The 16,364-nt window shown below is 55.5% G+C and overlaps 1 protein-coding gene across 8 annotated transcripts in view; it reads left to right on the top strand.

The window, feature by feature from the left end:
* The window catches only part of ARVCF (ARVCF delta catenin family member), a 59,608-nt gene that overhangs the window by 1,042 nt on the left and 42,202 nt on the right, over positions 1-16,364 (top strand). For 7 of the 8 annotated variants that reach the window (XM_024240237.3, XM_054543657.2, XM_054543667.2 and 4 more), the window contains exon 2: positions 5,212-5,265. The exons of the other annotated variant lie outside the window; for it this stretch is intronic. The gene's annotated coding sequence lies outside the window, so the exon portion shown is untranslated. The remainder of the gene's footprint in view (positions 1-5,211; positions 5,266-16,364) is intronic. 8 annotated transcript variants of the gene reach the window in all.

The following is a 16,364-nucleotide window of genomic DNA, read 5'->3' on the forward strand; positions in this document are numbered from 1 at the left end:
TGGGGGAAACCTCCCCTATGGTATGGGCCAGTGGGGTGCAGTGGGAGCTTCCACCTCTCCCGACCTTAGCTTCTCTGGGGTAGCTGCCTTTACTTCTTCCTACTTCCTTACTACTGCCTTATCTGCCTTTACTCTGGGATCTGGGCGGTGGTTAGAGGTCTGGTCCAAACAAGGCGGGTGTTACCTATCTTGTACTCACTGTATTGGAGCTGGGATGGTGCTGAATGCAGGGGGCAGTCAGCGCTCTCTTGCCCGGTGTGCCATGTCGGTGGCTGGTCAGTTCCTGAGCAGGTGATCCAGGCCTTAGATCAGGCCACAGTGTGAGCCACGGCGTGTCTGGGAAGGCATTTCCCCCAGTCTTGCCCCATCCTATCCGCAATGTCTGCTCCCAGCTGTCCCCTGACCCCACCCTACCCCCATTCTGGGGTCCACCAGGGCCCAGTAGAGGACTGGGCACAGAACATTCGCTAAGGGATTCAAGTCCCAGCTGAGAGGGTAGTTGAGCACAGCCAAGCCAGCCCCTGCCCAGCTCTTGGCTGAGCTGCCCTGTCAGGCTTTTCAGCATAAACTCAAGGACCTCCTGACCAAGGTCCCTCCTGGGAGAACAAGTTCTGACCCTCAGTCCTGCTAAATTTGAGCCTCCCCACCCACCACATCTGGGCTGCTTGGCTCCCATGTTTGCTCTGGCACCCCCTCCAGAGGTGGCCCTACAGTCTCCTCCCAGTCCCGGGGCCCTCTGCATCTCTGTGGCTCTGTGAGGGTAAGGTAGCACCCCTCCTCCTGTTTGTGCTACATAGGGATTCAGGGTGAGTTCACTGTGCTCCTTCACCCCAGGAGTCTGACCTGGGGGAGCATGAGGCTGTTCTGAGTGAGGACAGAAGGAGCAGGAGCAGCAGGATCCCCAGTCTCTGGGTGGAGCAGGGAGCTCTGCGCACGGATGGCAGGCGCCACCCTGTGTCCAGCCCATCTGTCGTGCTCCCCGCCTGGCCCTGGCAGAGAAAGTGACAGGGTAGAGCTGGGATAGGGAGTCAGGGCCCACTCTGTAGATAGGGCCAGGAATCGAGGGTGGGGGTCCAGGGACAGCACTGCAGAGCACCAGGTGGGCCTTGGGGGTCCTGGGGACTTCCCTGATGGTGGCTTAGTCATGGGGAGGCATCTGTTCTTTTGCCACCAGCTTCAATTGAGACCAGGATGAGGCCGGGCGCAGTGGCTCACGCCTGTAATCCCAGCACTTTGGGAGGCCAAGGCAGGTGGATCACCAGAGGTCAGGAGTTTGACACTAGCTTGGCCAACATGGCAAAACCCTGTCTCTACTAAAAATACAAAAATTAGCCGGACACGGTGGCATGCGCCTGTAGTCCCAGCTACTCGAGAGGCTGAGGCAGGAGAATCTCTTGAACCGGGGAGGTGAGGGTTGCAGTGACCGAGATCACACCACTGCACTCCAGCCCGGGTGATAGAGCGAGACTCTGTCTCCAAAAAACAAAAACAAACAAACAAAAAAAACAACTGGGATGGGCTGGTCACGCTGGCTCACGCCTGTAATCCCAGCACTTTGGGAGGCCGAGGCAGGCAGACAGATCACTTGAGGTCAGGAGTTTGAGACCAGCCTGGCCAACATGGTGAAACCCTGTTTCTACTAAAAATACAAAACAAATTAGCTGGGCCTGGTGGCATACGCCCGTAATCTCAGCTGCTGGGGAGACTGAGGCAGGAGGGTTGCCTGAACCTGGGAGGCAGAGGTTGCAGTGAGCCAAGATTGTGCCATCGCACTCTGGCCTGGGTGACAGGGCGAGACTCCGTCTCAAAAAAAGAAAAAAAAAAAACACACACAAAAAAACAAACAGAAAAACCCAAGATGAAGTCTTGGGTCACTCTGAGGAGACATGGGATCAGGGATCCCTTGGTAGGCTTTCCTGGCTCAGGGGCTTCACATCTTGGCCTATTTCAGGTCGGGAAGATGACCCAGAGCTGGTGGGTGCCTGAGGCCACAGAGATCCCCCCACTCCATAACCAGTTATGCACAGGCCCTTCCCACTGCCCCTGCTGATTGAGGGGCTGCCGCCTCTGGCAGAGCAACGGGGAGCTGAGCATGGCCACCAGAGGGCAGCTGGGACCGCCACGGCAGGCAAGACCGGCTCCACCCAGCTTCCTGCGGCAGACCAGGACCCTTCCCCAGACACCTGGCTTGGATGACCGGAGCTCGGCCTCTGAGCTGCCTATTGAGGGCGTGGAGTCAGAAATTAGCCAAGCAAGATCCCTCAGTGCCCCCCACATGCTTGGTGCAGGCAGAAGGAGGCCTGAAGGCCAGATGGTGGGTGACCACACACAGGCTCAGCAGGGACAGTGAAGGACTAGCCCTGTGTCTGCATAGCCCCAAAAGTGCAGTGTTCTTCAAGTGGGTGCCCAGGGGCCTCCCAGGCCTTCCCAGGTGTGGGCTGTGCCTCAGTGTCCACAGCAGAAGTGGGCATATTCTCACTATGTGCCCAGAGAGGCAGCAGGCCTAGGAGAACACTCGGTTTTGCTGTAGTGGACACCATTGTCAGTGAGCAGCACGGACCTTCCCTGTCCAGTGGCCACGGGGCACTCCATGCACCTGCCTGCGTTGGCTGTTGCCAGGGCATGTTCTCAGCTACCTGCAGTCAGTGTCACCTCCCGCTCACAGAGCAGGAAGCGAAGAGACTTGAGGAGAGGGTGGCCTGCTGAGGCCACACTGCAGGGAGTGCAGAGCGAGCTCACCTCGGCCCCTCACTGCCTACCCAGCCCAGGCTGCATCCTCCATCCCAGTTCTGGGCCCAGTGTGTACCCATGGGAGCTGCCCTGTGCCATCAGCTATCCAAAGGGCTGTAGTTTGCTAATCTGACTGTGTGGCCTGGGCCAGGCTCATGCCCCAGTGTGAGACCTGTCAGCCCTCTGGTTGGACCATGGATACTGTGCCAGAACCACAGGGCTTCCTAGGGCATCAGTGGGGTATAGCCAGGGGCTGACAGAGCCCCATGGCCAGCCACCGGGTCTGGACAGTTTGGTGGGGAACCCCAGTGTAGGAGGGCCCATGGCATGGGTAGGCCCAGGCCATCCTCACTGGGAAAAGGGCCCAGTAAAGGGCGTGGTCGTTCCCCGGCTTTGAGGTGGTTGGTACTGGGTCCTTGGCCAGGCGGGTGACCCCAGAGCCTGCAGAGCAGCTTTGAAGTGGTACTCAGGGGGGCTCCCCAAGGTGAGCACCTCCCCACCTTCCCATATGATCCTATCACTAGTTCTGCCTTCACATCACTGTCCTGTCTGTCGTCCCTCTGTCCGTCCACTGCCCAGAGCTCCCTTAGGTTGGCCACAGATGCTCTGCTCTGCCCCTGCCTGTACGATGCTGCTGTGACTAGTGCACCCTTAGGAAGGATACCCGCAGCTCTGGCTGCTCCTGCTACCCAGCCTCCTGCGGTGCTGCTGTTCTCTGCTCCCACCCATCTCCTGGGGGAAACCCTCTCCAATGCCTCACTTGGACCCCTTCCCAGGGTCTCCTATTGGCTCTACCATATGGTTGCAGGTTCTTGGCCTGGCTGGACCCCCGTGAGGTGGGAGGCCCATGAGGAAGGACCCATGTTCTCCTTTGGCCACACTTCCCCAACTGGGTGGGGGGGGGGGGGGACTTTGGGAGGCCCTGGAGGCAGGAAGACCTGAGTTAAATCCTGGCCCAGCCCCTGTCTGGCCTGGACCCAGTTTCTCCATGTGTAAAATGGGGTATATAGCCGACCTGAGGCACCTGGTAGAGTCAGTGAGATGATGGCTCACAGCCAGTGTGTCTCGGGTCTGTGGCACATGGTGACTCCTGGGGAGAGGCTGGTGCTTATCAGGGATAAAAAAAAAAAAGTCACATGGTTCTCTGTGGTACAAAACTTATGTGAACACTTAAGCTAAAACCAGAGGTTTCCTAGAAATGTCACACTCAGAGCAAAAGTTGGTTCCTAAGCCTCAGACCTTGGAGTAGGAGCAGCATCTCCCCTTCCTGGGGGCGCAGTGCTGGTGGGTGGGCTCCCAACTGGGCCTGCCCATCTCAGGCACACACACACACTCATATTTACATGCACACACATGCTTATGCACATGTGCCTGGCTTGGTCCCCGGTTCTTCCCTGCCTCAGGCCCTGCATCCCACCCCCCATGATCCCACCCTGAGGCATAGCCAGTCACCCACCCTCACTTGGACCCCTTCCCATGATGAAGAGGCTGTTGTGAGACAGGGAGACACACTGTTGGGGCACCAGAATGGACCATGACCACAAAGGACTATTGGGCAGGGCCTCGGAACAATCTAGAAAACACCGTAGAGCTGGGGGAGAGAGCTCTCATTACCCATGTCCCCCAGAGACAGCCTCCCATCCGAGGCCCAGCCCTTCTGTGTCTGTCTGTGGTGTCCTGTTTTTCATTTTTACGCCATGAACACTCTGGCAATATCCCCAGGCCTAGATATAACGAGAGGGAATGTGTCCCCGGGGCCATTAGCTGAGACAGGAAGCCGCAGGGTCCTCCCCTGAGGAAGGCTGAAAGCTGTGTGAGCACAGGCACCCCCTTGTCTCCTGCTCCAGCCCATAAGCCTGAGCTCCCCAGGCTTGAGTGCCAGGTCCCGCGTCCCAGACAAATGGTTATTCACACCTGGCCACAGCTCCAGGGCCAGGAACCTACCTGCTTCCCCGCCTTCCCTGTACTGGAGACTGTTGGGGGCAGCTGCCTGCCTGGGAGGGCCCAGGATCTATGTTGGCCTCAGGGAATCTCAGGAGAGGCACACGGCCTGGCCCACAAGGCGGGAGCGGACTCTAGGGAGGTGGAGCAGATGCCTTATGGGGCTGTGAGCACCTGCGTGGGCCAGCAGGACCCTGAGCCTGGCTACCCTGGGGTGGGAGTACTATGTGCTGTGTGTGATGGGGAAGACATCATTATCAGTCCACATCTCTGAAGGATCAAGTTTCTGAAGGATGGGCAACAGCATTAGAAATGCTGACAAGGAACCCTGGCAGCCCAGTGTCAACTGCAGTCTTGGACACGTGGGGACAAGAAGGTACACATGAGTGTGTGGTTATGAGTCAGGAGCACCATGGGATGACCTTCAGGTCAGGCATGACAAGGTCTTGCTTAGAGGATGGTCTGGGCTCGTGTACCTTTATCCAGCAGGGACCTACCCAGCTGGATTGACCTCACTCGTGCCCTCTGGTTTCCCTGCAGGAGCCAGAGCCCGCAGGGTGGGCATTGGGACATGCTGATCTCCCCTCAAGACAGGTGAGTGGCCTGGGTTTAGCTTGGGGACATCCTCTCCCACATAGGACACCAGAGTATTCTGGTGGGCCTGGCGGGTGAGGGTGACAGGGATGGACTGGCCCTGGACACTGTGTGCTCCTGGTCCTTCTCACCCTGGGTAGGCACAGCCCCTGGGCTGGACAGGGTGGATGTGAGGGCCTCCTGCCACCAGCTTCGGTTTGTTACTGGCCTGAATATGGACAGCAACCACTGGTTTGATGTCTGGCTTTAGGGATAAGCCTGTTTGGGGATGGCTGACAAGGTTGCTGGTCAGTGTTGGTTTGGACATTCACTGGGTCTGCTCTTCACCTGCCTGAGCTAGGATGCCAGCCGCAGTGGCATCCAGTATTGGCACAGCCTGCTGGGCCAGGCCATTCACTTCCCCCCCAGAGACTGCAGCCACAGGGACAGAGGATAGTCCTGGAGGCCAGGCACACAAAACTTTGTTTGAAAGGGTCAGATAGTAAGTAATTCAATTTTGCAGGCCTTATGGTCTCTGTCACAGCTGCAGTGCCCTGCCATTGTAGGATGAAAATGGCTGCAGACAGCCCATAACTGAACAGTCTGAACGTGCTCTGATCACAGCCGTAGGCCATGTGTACTGGCCCGTGGCCTCGGATGTTATCTGTGTTTGGGATTCCTCTGCTTATCCTGGCTGCTAGCTCCAGTGGGACTGAGGCATAGTGCCCGGGAAGCATGGCAGGGTTGGAGGCTGAGTGGTCCATGTCCCCCAGGACCCTCTGAAGGGTGGTAAGGCATGCCCTGCTCACATCCACGCTGCCAGAGTTTTGCCGCGATGGGTGCTGTTCAGCAGAGTGGGTGATGGCTTAAAAGAATGGCTCCTGGCCATTCTTGTTCCTCCAGTCCCTACCCTGGCCATCTGCCTGTCCCCCCAAAAAGCAGTCTCTGTGGGAGGCATGGCTGACAGCCCTGTGGTTTCTCAGTGACACTTAGTGCCCAGTGTGGAGGCATGGCCCAGCCAGTGCTGTGCCTAAGTGGTAGGGAGAAGGCCATGGCCTCCGGATGCCTGAGTGACCTGGGCTGAGGGCTCTGGGACAGACGGGAGGGACAGGATGACTGACTTCTTGCCTGTTCCCAAGTCCTTGGGTGTGGAAAGCTGCCGGCTGGGCCAGCCTAGTGGGAGCTGGGTCTGCTGCCGCCTGGCTGTGTGGGAGGACCAGTGTCTGGCCAAGAATGTCACTGCTCAGGCCATTTGGCCATGCGGGGTCTTCTGGGTTGGGACAAAGAGGCTCAGGCAGGGTACTTGGCTTGCTTGTGGCACAGGTGACGGCGTCTCAGGGTGGCAGGAGGGGCTCTCCCACTGCCCTTAACTCCTCGTAGGTTACCACACTTCAGGGAGGCCAGGTCAGCCAGATGCCAAACGACAGCCCTGGTAACAGGGTCTGCAGGAGGGTGGTTGGCTGGGCAGGTCCGAGGCTGCCCAGGCACACTTGCTCACTCTCTCTTCTGTTGCTTGCTCCTTTCTTGTCCCTTCTTTTCCCTCCCCCCTCCAGTTCTTGGTCTTCTCTGTGTTTCTCTGTGGCCCTCTCTGTACCTCTTTCTCTGCCTTTCCCCATTTCCTGTCCTGCCCATCTGGAATGTGGTGATTGTTTATTCTTGTCTGCTGTGGTGATTGGTTTTTCGTGTCTGCCCTGGGCACTGGTGCGATGGGTGATGGCATTTGTGCCATCTCTGCTCTGGCCTGGGCAACCTGGGCCCTGGCTTGTGGCTGCCTGCTCTGCTGGGCTCTGGGGTGTGGTCCTGTCCACAGTGGGAGGGAGCTGGGGAGGGAGCCTCAGGGCTCAGCTGGGACAGGGGCTGATGTAAACACCTATGTGTCACCACACTCAGCACCCACTCACCCAGCCTCATGCTGGGTCCTGGGCATCATGGGCACATCAGGCCCAGCCCTGCCCCTGAGGAGCTCCCAGCCTGGTTGAGGAGATCCACAACACACAGAGAAACCAGTGGCCAACTGTGGGGTTACAAGATGGTGATGAGTAGCATGATTCCCTTAGGAGGGGGAGCTGGGAGGGTGTGATGGGGTGGTGCACGCTGAGACCAGGCCTGAGTGAGAAGGGCTGGCGGGGACACACATGCCCTGCCCTTTCCCATAGCTGGCCAGCAGTGGTGTCCTCTCAGAGACCAGCACCAGCCTGGCCTCCTCCATCAGCCGCCGTGTGCCTGCAGGGGGTTGCGGCTTCGTCTCCTGTGGCCGCCTGGCCCCCGTGACAGGCTTTCTCTTGGGTTTTGATGTGTTTCTCAGCCATTGTATGAGTCTTTGTATATTAAAGATATTAATTCTTCACTCCTCTTTCTGCCTGCTGTACATTTTTCTCACTCTTTTAGTTTTTGTTTATGATCATTTTGATGTCAAAAATGTTTCATATTTTGTGGTGAAGTCTGTTGGATTTTTCCCCATTTTTAGATATTCCGTCTCTCTGTGTAGTCAGCTCTCCCTAGCATGTAGCCAGATAAAGATGCACCTGTCTTTTCTTCTAGAAGGTATTTTTACTTTAGTTTTGTACACAGAATTTAATCTGTCTGTCTTAGTCTATTTTGTGCTGCTGTATCAGAATACCTGAGACTGGCTGATTTCTGAAAAACAAAGACTTATTTCTAACAATTCTGGAGACAGGGAAGTCCAGGATTGAGGGGCCACATCTGGCGAGGGCCTTCTTTGTCACTGCGTCCCCCAGGAGGTGGCAGAAGGGCAGGAGCACACGTGAGAGAGCGCTGAAGGAGGCGGAACCCATCCTTTTATCAGTAACCTGCTCCCGAGGTAACAAATCCACTCCCACAGTAACGGAATTAATCCATTCATGTGGCAGAGCCCTTGTGACCTAAACACCTCTTAGAGGTCCTACCTTCAACACTGTTACATTGGGAATTAAGTTTCCAACATGTGAACTTTGGGGGACACGTTCAGCCCATAGCACCAACTGGTATTTATTCTGATATAAATGGGTGGCAAGGATTTAACTTTGTTTTTACAGCTGCATCTGAACTGTTTCCTTTTTGTTTGTTTGTTTGTTTTGAGACGGAGTCTCGCTCTGTCACCCAGACTGGGGTGCAGTGGCGCATTCTCAGCTCACTGCAACCTTCACCTCCCACGTTCAAGCAATTCTCCTGCCTCAACCTCCCAAGTAGCTGGGATTACAGGTGCCTGCCACCATCACCAGCTAATTTTTGTAATTTTTTTTTTAATAGAGATAGGGTTTCACCATGTCCAGGCTGGTGTCGAACTCCTGACCTCAGGTGATCCTCCCACCTCAGCCTCCCAAAGTGCTGGGATTACAGGTGTGAGCCACATGCCCGGCCCGAACTGTTTCTTGACTTTGACTAGTGTCTTCTGTCATTAGAAATTGGAAATGCCCCAACGCCCTTGTGTCTTAGGGTTTGTGGTTGCCGGTGTTGTAAAGATTGGGGTTGGGGGGCCTCTGGCTGTCAGTCTGCTGGCAGGCATCCAAGTATCCTGTGCGTGCCTCTGGGGGTGTGTGTGATTGTTCTCTGGGGGTGTGTGTGGTTTCTCCTCCCTGGGACCTCTATGGGATTCCCTGTGAGCTGGCACTGCTGGAGCAGGCTGGCTCCCCCTGCGAGGGTTGTGGTGTGCCTGGGACCCGTTTCCTGAGAATAAGGCCTGGGCCCCCACTGTGGTGAGACCCTCAGAAGCCCCCACTGCCACCTGGCCGTCTCTGGCCTTTTGATGCTGTATGCTGACTAAGGTTGGGGATGCTGCTGGGGCCCCGGGGCCCACAGCCCCTGAGCCAGCCTGTGGTGAGGGGTGTGGCTCTCCTGATGTCAGCTCACGTGGCCTCTCATGGGGAAGCAGGGGGGTGTCCCTTGCCCAGGCTGCTGGGAGGACTGGCCTCATCCTCTAGGGTCATGGGCTCTGGTATCCTCGTGACCCGAGGCAGAGTTGTTACAGGAAAGGGGTCCTGATCCAAACCCCAAGAGAGGGTTCTTAGATCTCACGCAAGAAAGAATTCAGGGTAAGTCCGCAGTGCAAAGTGAAAGCAAGTTTATTAAGAAAGTAGAGGAATAAAAAAATGGCTACTCCACAGACAGCAGCTCTGAGGGCTGCTGGTTGCCCATTTTTATGGTTATTTTTTGATGATATGCTAAACAAGGAGTGGATTATTCATGCCTCCCCTTTTTAGACTATACACAGTAACTTCCTGACATTGCCATGGCATTTGTAAACTGTCATGGCGCTGGTGGGAGTGTAGCAGTGAGGACAACCAGAGGTCACTCTCGTGGCCATTTTGGTTTTGGTGGGTTTTCGCCGGCTCATTTACTGCAACCTGTTTTATCAGCAAGGTCTTTATGACCTGTGTTTTGTGCCGACTTCCTGTCTCATCCTGTGACTTAGAATGCCTTAATTGTCTGGGAAGGCATCCCAGTAGGTTTCAGCCTCATTTTACCCAGCTCCTATTCAAGATGGAGTTGTTCTGGTTCACATGCCTCTGACAGAGGCACCGCCAGACCAGGGGCTCATGTGTGTCCTCTTTGTGTCCCAGCCTCAGGCTGGTGGGCAGGTGGTGGTCGGCGATCTGGCTGCTGCACGAGGACCTTACCTTCATGGCTGGAGAGCCTGGTGTAGACTGGCCAGCCACCCCTGCTGTGCCTCCCCTTGTTCAGGATGACTCATGGCTGGTGGTGAGGTTGTACTGTGGGGTCAGCCTGGGGAGGCCTGCAGTGCCCAGGCCACCAGCAAGGGCTCTGGCTGTGCTGTGCACAGGGGCTCTCCTGAGCTGTCCACAGGCTGCAGTGTGGTAGCTGTTTGGTGCATTTCATCCCCTGTGTCTACCCCAGCTCCTGCCTCAGCCCTGTCCTCCCTGGAGCATCCCAGGCCCCTGGGCTTGCCTCTCTGGCCCTGCCTCTCTGGCCTCTCCTTGGGCCTCCCCTGTCCCACTGGCTGCAGTTGGCTCTGGCTGTTTGTGAAGCCTCCCTGGACTCAGGCTGGGTGCCTGACCCTCAGCGGAGGGCATCCTTTGAGTCAGGTCCAGTGCAGTGGGGGTGTTCCTGCGGGAATGCCCCACCGTAGCTCAGATTTGGGGAGCCTGAGGCTTCTCTCACCTGCCTGGCAGAGGACGTGGGGACAGCTATACGGTGTGAGGCTGGGGAAGATGGGGGCTGGGCGCCCCACACCCCCTCCCCTGTGGCCTCTCTTGCCAGGTTGACCATTTTGCAGTTGATAAGTTCAGTATTTGAAATATGCCTTTAGTTAAACTTTTTCTTTTTAAAATATTTTTACTCTTCCTGAAATTCTAATTAGGCCATTTACACGTCTGAATTTATTTGCTGCTCTCTGCATTTTGCAAGATAATGAGGCTGCAGAGATGGCTACCAACCCCATCCTCCCAGTCCTCCCCAGGGCTTTTGCTGTGTGCCCTGGGGGAAGGTGCTGGGTGCCCCCAGGGCCCATCCACGGGGTCCATAGTGCCTGGAGGGCCAGTGAGTATACAGGTGAAAAAAGTGAGGCCAGGCCACTGAGCAGTCAGGGACCGCATAGGTGGAGAGGTCTCACTCCAACAAGGCCTACCCTTCACTAGGCAGCATCTCCCTCCTCAGAGGCTCCACCACCCACCTCAGACCTGGAGTTGAGGCCTTTGCAGTACCACAGACACGTTTCCTTTATCTGCTGGGTCAGGCTCCCCTGGGTGCCTGAGAGGCTGAGAGCCAGGGAGAGGCCAAGACACCGAGTGGCAGAGGCCAGGTGACTGTAGTGCCAGCACCCCCGCTTTTTGTTTTGAGACAGAGTCTCGCTCTGTCGCTCAGGCTGGAGTGCAGTGGTGCAATCTCGGCTCACTGCAACCTCTGCCTCCCGGGTTCAGGTGATTTTCGTGCCTTAGCCACCTGAGTAGCTGGGACTACAGGCACGTGCCACCACACCTGGCTAATTTTTGTATTTTTAGTAGAGATGGGGTTTTGCCATGTTGGCCAGGCTGGTCAAGTGACCTGCCCGCCTTGGCCTCCCAAAGTGCTGGGATTACAGGTGTATGCCATCGTGCCCAGCCCTTTAAATAATGAAGCAGTATGTGCTTGTTTATAGAAAATGTAGAAAACACAGTAAAGGAGGAACAAAAACTCATGCCTGTTGCAGGTCCATAGTCCAGCACACCTGACCTCCGCCACCCTCCCCGATGTGTGCTTTCTAAGTGTGATATGTGCCATGGTCCTGTGCCCCTGGCACTGCCTGTCAGCGCCCTCTGTTGTCATACCCATGGTGTCCCACTGCGCTGGGCTTGCCTCTCCTCTGGCACCCCGGCTCCTTCCCCTCGGGCCTTGCTCTTCTCCCAGGCATGTTCAGGAGACGGCTCCCATCCTGGACATTCAGGCTGTTTCTAGCTTTTCTCCACCATCAGGGCTGCAGCAACAAACATTTTATGTCCAGAGTGGCTTTTCTGTATTTGAACAACTTGGGCTTGACCTTGAGGTCCCGGTGGGGCGGAAGATGTGTGTGTGCTGGGGGCAGAGCCTTGGTGGGATGATCAGACACCAGGGACACCAAGGCCTCAGGGAGCAGCTGAAGGAAGTGGCCACAGCAACCCCTCTCCAGAGAGACAGCCACTCCCACCTTCTGCAGACATCGCCTGCCCAGGGCCCTGCACTGAAGACAGACCCCCCACTGGGAAGACAGACAGTTCAGGGATCCGCCCCTTCCATGAGGTGCCCCTACCCTGTGCATGGCTCCTTATCTGTGAATTAGGAGCCCAGATCCCCCAGCGGGGGTGTGTGAGGTGACGCAGTTCCTGGTCTGCTATGGGATCCAGGCTATCCTGGGCCCGGAGCTGGTCCCCACTGATCCTGCCTCCAGCACCTCACACAGTAGGTGTGGGAGCTTCTCACTCAGCCTCTGCTCCCCCCCAGTCCTGTGCCCTTTCTCACCCAAGCCTGGTCCCCGTGGGGGTTGGTGCCTGGTGATGCCAGTACTCCTGCAGATGATCACCTCCCAGGCAGGGCTCTGGGACCTGCAGCAAGGGCATTGCTGGATCCTGGTTGTGAAGATGGCACACAGGGCTGACCCTCCTGTGCACACAGCTGGTGCACCTTAGTTCCCCCCCACCTCCTGTTACAGGCCCATGTGCAGGTGCGGGCGCCAGGGCTCTGTGGAGGGGATCAGCTGTGCCCCTTGCAACATGCCATTGGCTACCTGGTCTCCCAGCACAGAGAAGGGTGGGGCTCTGGGGACCCTGTTGAGAAGGCCTGACAGCCCGGAGAGGAGTAGGAGGAGGGAGAGGAGGGATTCGGGAGGAGGTGGGGGACAGGGAGATTTGGGATGGGGTTCTGGGTTGGGTACAGGAGGAGTTAGGGTACAGGAGAAGTGAGGTCAGCAGGAGGTGGTTGGGGGCCTGGAGCCAGGGCCCAGGAATGGAGGGGAGAAGGATGACACCCCTCATGTTCTTTTTTTTTTTTTTTTGAGACAAAGTCTCACTCTGTTGCCTGCGCTGGAGTGCAGTGGCGTGATCTCAGCTCACTGCAGCCTCCACCTCCCAGGTTCAAGTGATTCTTCTGTCTCAGCCTCCTGAGTAGCTGAGAATACAGGCATGTGCCACCACAGTGGGCTAATTTTTTCTTTCTTTCCTTTTTTTTTTTTTTTTTTTTTTTTTGAGAAGGAGTTTCACTCTTGTTGCCCCGGCTGGAGTGTAATGGTGCGATCTCAGCTCACCGCAACCTCCGCCTCCCAGGTTCAAGTAATTCTCCTGCCTCAGCCTCCCAGGTAGCTGAGATTACAGGCATGAGCCACCATGCCCAGCTAATTTGTGTGTGTGTGTGTGTGTGTGTGTGTGTGTGTTTAGTAGAGACGGGGTTTCACCATGTTCGTCAGGTTGGTTTCGAACTCCCGACCTCAGGTGATCCACCGGCCTCGGCCTCCCAAAGTGCTGGAATTACAGGTGTGATCCACTGTGCCCAGCCTAATTTTTGGTATTTTTGGTAGAGACGGGGTTTCACCATGTTGGCCAGGCTGGTCTAGAGCTCCTGACGTCGGTGATCCACTCGCCTTGGCCTCCCAAAGTGCTGGGATTACAGGCGTGAGCCACTGCATCCGGCCTATGTTCTAAGCACACTGGCTGCACCTGGCACCTTCTGGGAACCGAGTTTGCTGGGGAGGGGCCTTCTGAACACACTGGGGCAGGCAGGCTGTGGTCCCAGGTCCTCCAGTCAGTGAGCAGAGACTGTAAGCCTCACCTGTGTCCCCCTGCCTGGGGACAGTGGGGTCTTATTGCCTCCCAGGAGGGCTGGCAACCTGTCTAGGGCCCTGGAGAGGACAGGGCATGGTCAGGACCCCACCCGGTTCCACCTCCTCTCAGCTGGAGCTCCCCCAACCCAACTGCTCTACCTGCTGAAGCCCAGACTCGATTGGGGCCAGAGACTTGGGTGAGACCCATCTTCCTCCAGGGCCTCAGAACATGTGGGAGGGGAGGGTCTTATAATGGGGAAACTGAGGCTCAGCGAGCCAGCCCAGCCCCAGACAAGCACAGCCTCCATTTTCCAGGCTTTTTGGTGACATTTATATGGCATTTGCCCATCTGCAGGGAGCTATTGTTTGTAATGAGACTAATTCAGTTATTTGTGTTTGAAGAAAGAATTCCAGACATTTATTTACCAAACCTTCGAAACAGAGACATTGGTTAATTTTAAATTAAGGCTTCATGTTCACAGACTTTTGTCTTTGCAGAGCCAGGGTCTTCCAAGGTTCAGTGTTGCTGGGGGTGGGTGTAGGCAGGCCCCAGAGTGTGGTGCAAGGAAGGAGGCTCCCTGTGACCCAGTGACCCAGGCTGACAGCCTTGTGTCTTGGGGAGCCCTGGGTCTCGAGGTCCAGTCCGTAGGCTGGCATGGTCCCCTTACTCCTGGTGGTCTTCTCCAACCCTAAGCCCACCTGTCCTGCCCTGCTTACTTGGAGCCTCTCCACCCCCACTGTATTAGGCTCTTCTTTCGTTACTATAAAGAAGTACCTGAGACTGGGTAATTTATAAAGAAAAGAAGTTTAATTGGCTCACAGTTCTGCAGGCTGTACAGGGAGCATAGCTCCAACATCAGCTTCTAGGGAAGCCTCAGGAAGCTTCCAGTCCTGGTGGAAGGGGAAGCGAGAGCAGGCATTTCACATGGTGAAAACAGGAGCGAGAGAGAGAGGAGGGGAGGTGCCACACACTTTTACACAGCCAGATCTCGTGATAATTCACTCACTATCGCAAGGACAGCACCAAAGGGATGGCGTGAAACCATTCATGAGAAATCTGCCCCCATGATCCAATCATCTCCCACCAGGCCCCACCTCCAGCATTGGGGATTACATTTCAGTGTGAGATTTGGGCAGGGACAAATATTCAAACTGTATCACCCACCAATAGTGATGACCTCCCAGAGCCACTGCCGCTTTGATAGGGCAGGAGGAGTGTCCCCCAGATCTGAGGACAGCAGGCTTGGGCATCGAGGGAGGTGACTGAGTAGGAGTGGGGCAGTGTCCCCTGTCCCTTCCTCTGCAACTGGTCAGGGCTCCTTCTGCCAGGGCCTTGGAAGCTCCTGCACTGAGCCTGGTTTTCTTGCCCACTCCTTCAGCAAATGTTTATGACTTCCTCCCATGAATCTCCCCATCCCCTTTAGGATAAAAGCCATCATCAGTCCCTGGGACACCACCATCCTTGCTCCTTGCCCACCCCTACCTTGGACTCTGCAGAGTGCTAGGGTGGGCCACTCCCTGATCACTCTAAATGCAAAGATGGCCTCACCAAGGTAGCACCTCCTGAGCCTCTGGAGTCCCAGGGCAGTCCTTCTCATGACACTTCTTCAATTTCCTGGACAAATTGCCTTCAGTGTAGGGCCCAGCTCTGATTCTTCAGGCTGGTCTGCACACGGGAGCTACGATGCTTTGCTGGCCAGTGCACTGTTCTCTGGCTGCTCATCCTTGCTTTCTTCGTGCAGCAGAAACAATTCAAGCACCTGCTATGTGTCAGGTGCTGTGCTGGCTGCTGCCCGTGCCCTGGCCCGTCACCCAGCAGAAGCCCAGGTGGTTTCTGTCTCCGACTTGGGTCAGTTTCAGCTGTAGAGGCAGGGGAAGGTTTAGATTTTTGTAAATCTCCACCCAGGCAGGGGCCTGAGAGCACAACAGGGAACTTGACAGTGTGATCCTGGGCTCACAGGTTAATTTTCTGTATCTCTTTCTAGTCCTGTTCTCTCTGAACAATGTCTGTTGAAAATTTCTCTCTGGCTTGTGAAAGGTAGTCAGTGATAGGTACAATTTTTATTCCCTTAACTTCCATATTTTCTTAGTAATTTCAATGGGAATTTTTTTTGGGGCCTAGTTTACTCATATTCGTTCTTTATTGTTTGACAATTAAATGGTTTAAGGCTATTAATTTACCTCTGAGTACAATTCTGGCTATAACCCATACATTTTAAGGTATGATGCGGGAGTATATTTTTTCACTGTTTCTAAACAGCCAATTCTGTATTCTTAAATTTTTATTTTTATTTTTATTTTTTGAGACAGGGTCTCACTCTGTCACCCAAGCTGGAGTTCAGTAGCATGATTACAGCTCACTGTAGCCTCGACCTCCCAGGCCCCAGTGATCCTTCTACCTCAGCCTCTCAAGTAGATGGGACTACAGGTGCACGCCACCATGCCTGGCTAATTTTTTTTTTTTTTTTTTTTTTTTGGAGATGGAGTCTCACTCTGTTGCCTAGGCTGGAGTGCAGTGGCACGATCTTGGCTCAATGCAATCTCTGCCTCCTGGGTTCAAGCGATCTTCCTGCCTTAGCCCCCCTAGTAGCTGGGACTACAGGCGCCCATCACCATGTCTGTCTAATTTTTTTTGTATTTTTAGTAGAGGCGGGGTTTCACCATGTTGGCCAGGCTGGTCTAGAATTCCTGAGCTCAGGTGATCCACCCGCCTCGGCCTCCCAAAGTGCTGGGATTACAGGTGTGAGCCACCGCGCCTGGCCACGCCTGGCTAATTTTTGTACTTTTTGTACAGACAGGGTTGTGCCATGTTGCCCAGGTTGGTCTCGAACTTCTGGGGCCCAGCAATCCACTTGCCTTGGCCTCCCAAAATGCTGGGATTAGAGGTGTGAGCCAC

This window comes from Pongo abelii, chromosome 23, assembly GCF_028885655.2.
Source record: "Pongo abelii isolate AG06213 chromosome 23, NHGRI_mPonAbe1-v2.0_pri, whole genome shotgun sequence".
Classification (NCBI taxonomy): domain Eukaryota; kingdom Metazoa; phylum Chordata; class Mammalia; order Primates; family Hominidae; genus Pongo; species Pongo abelii.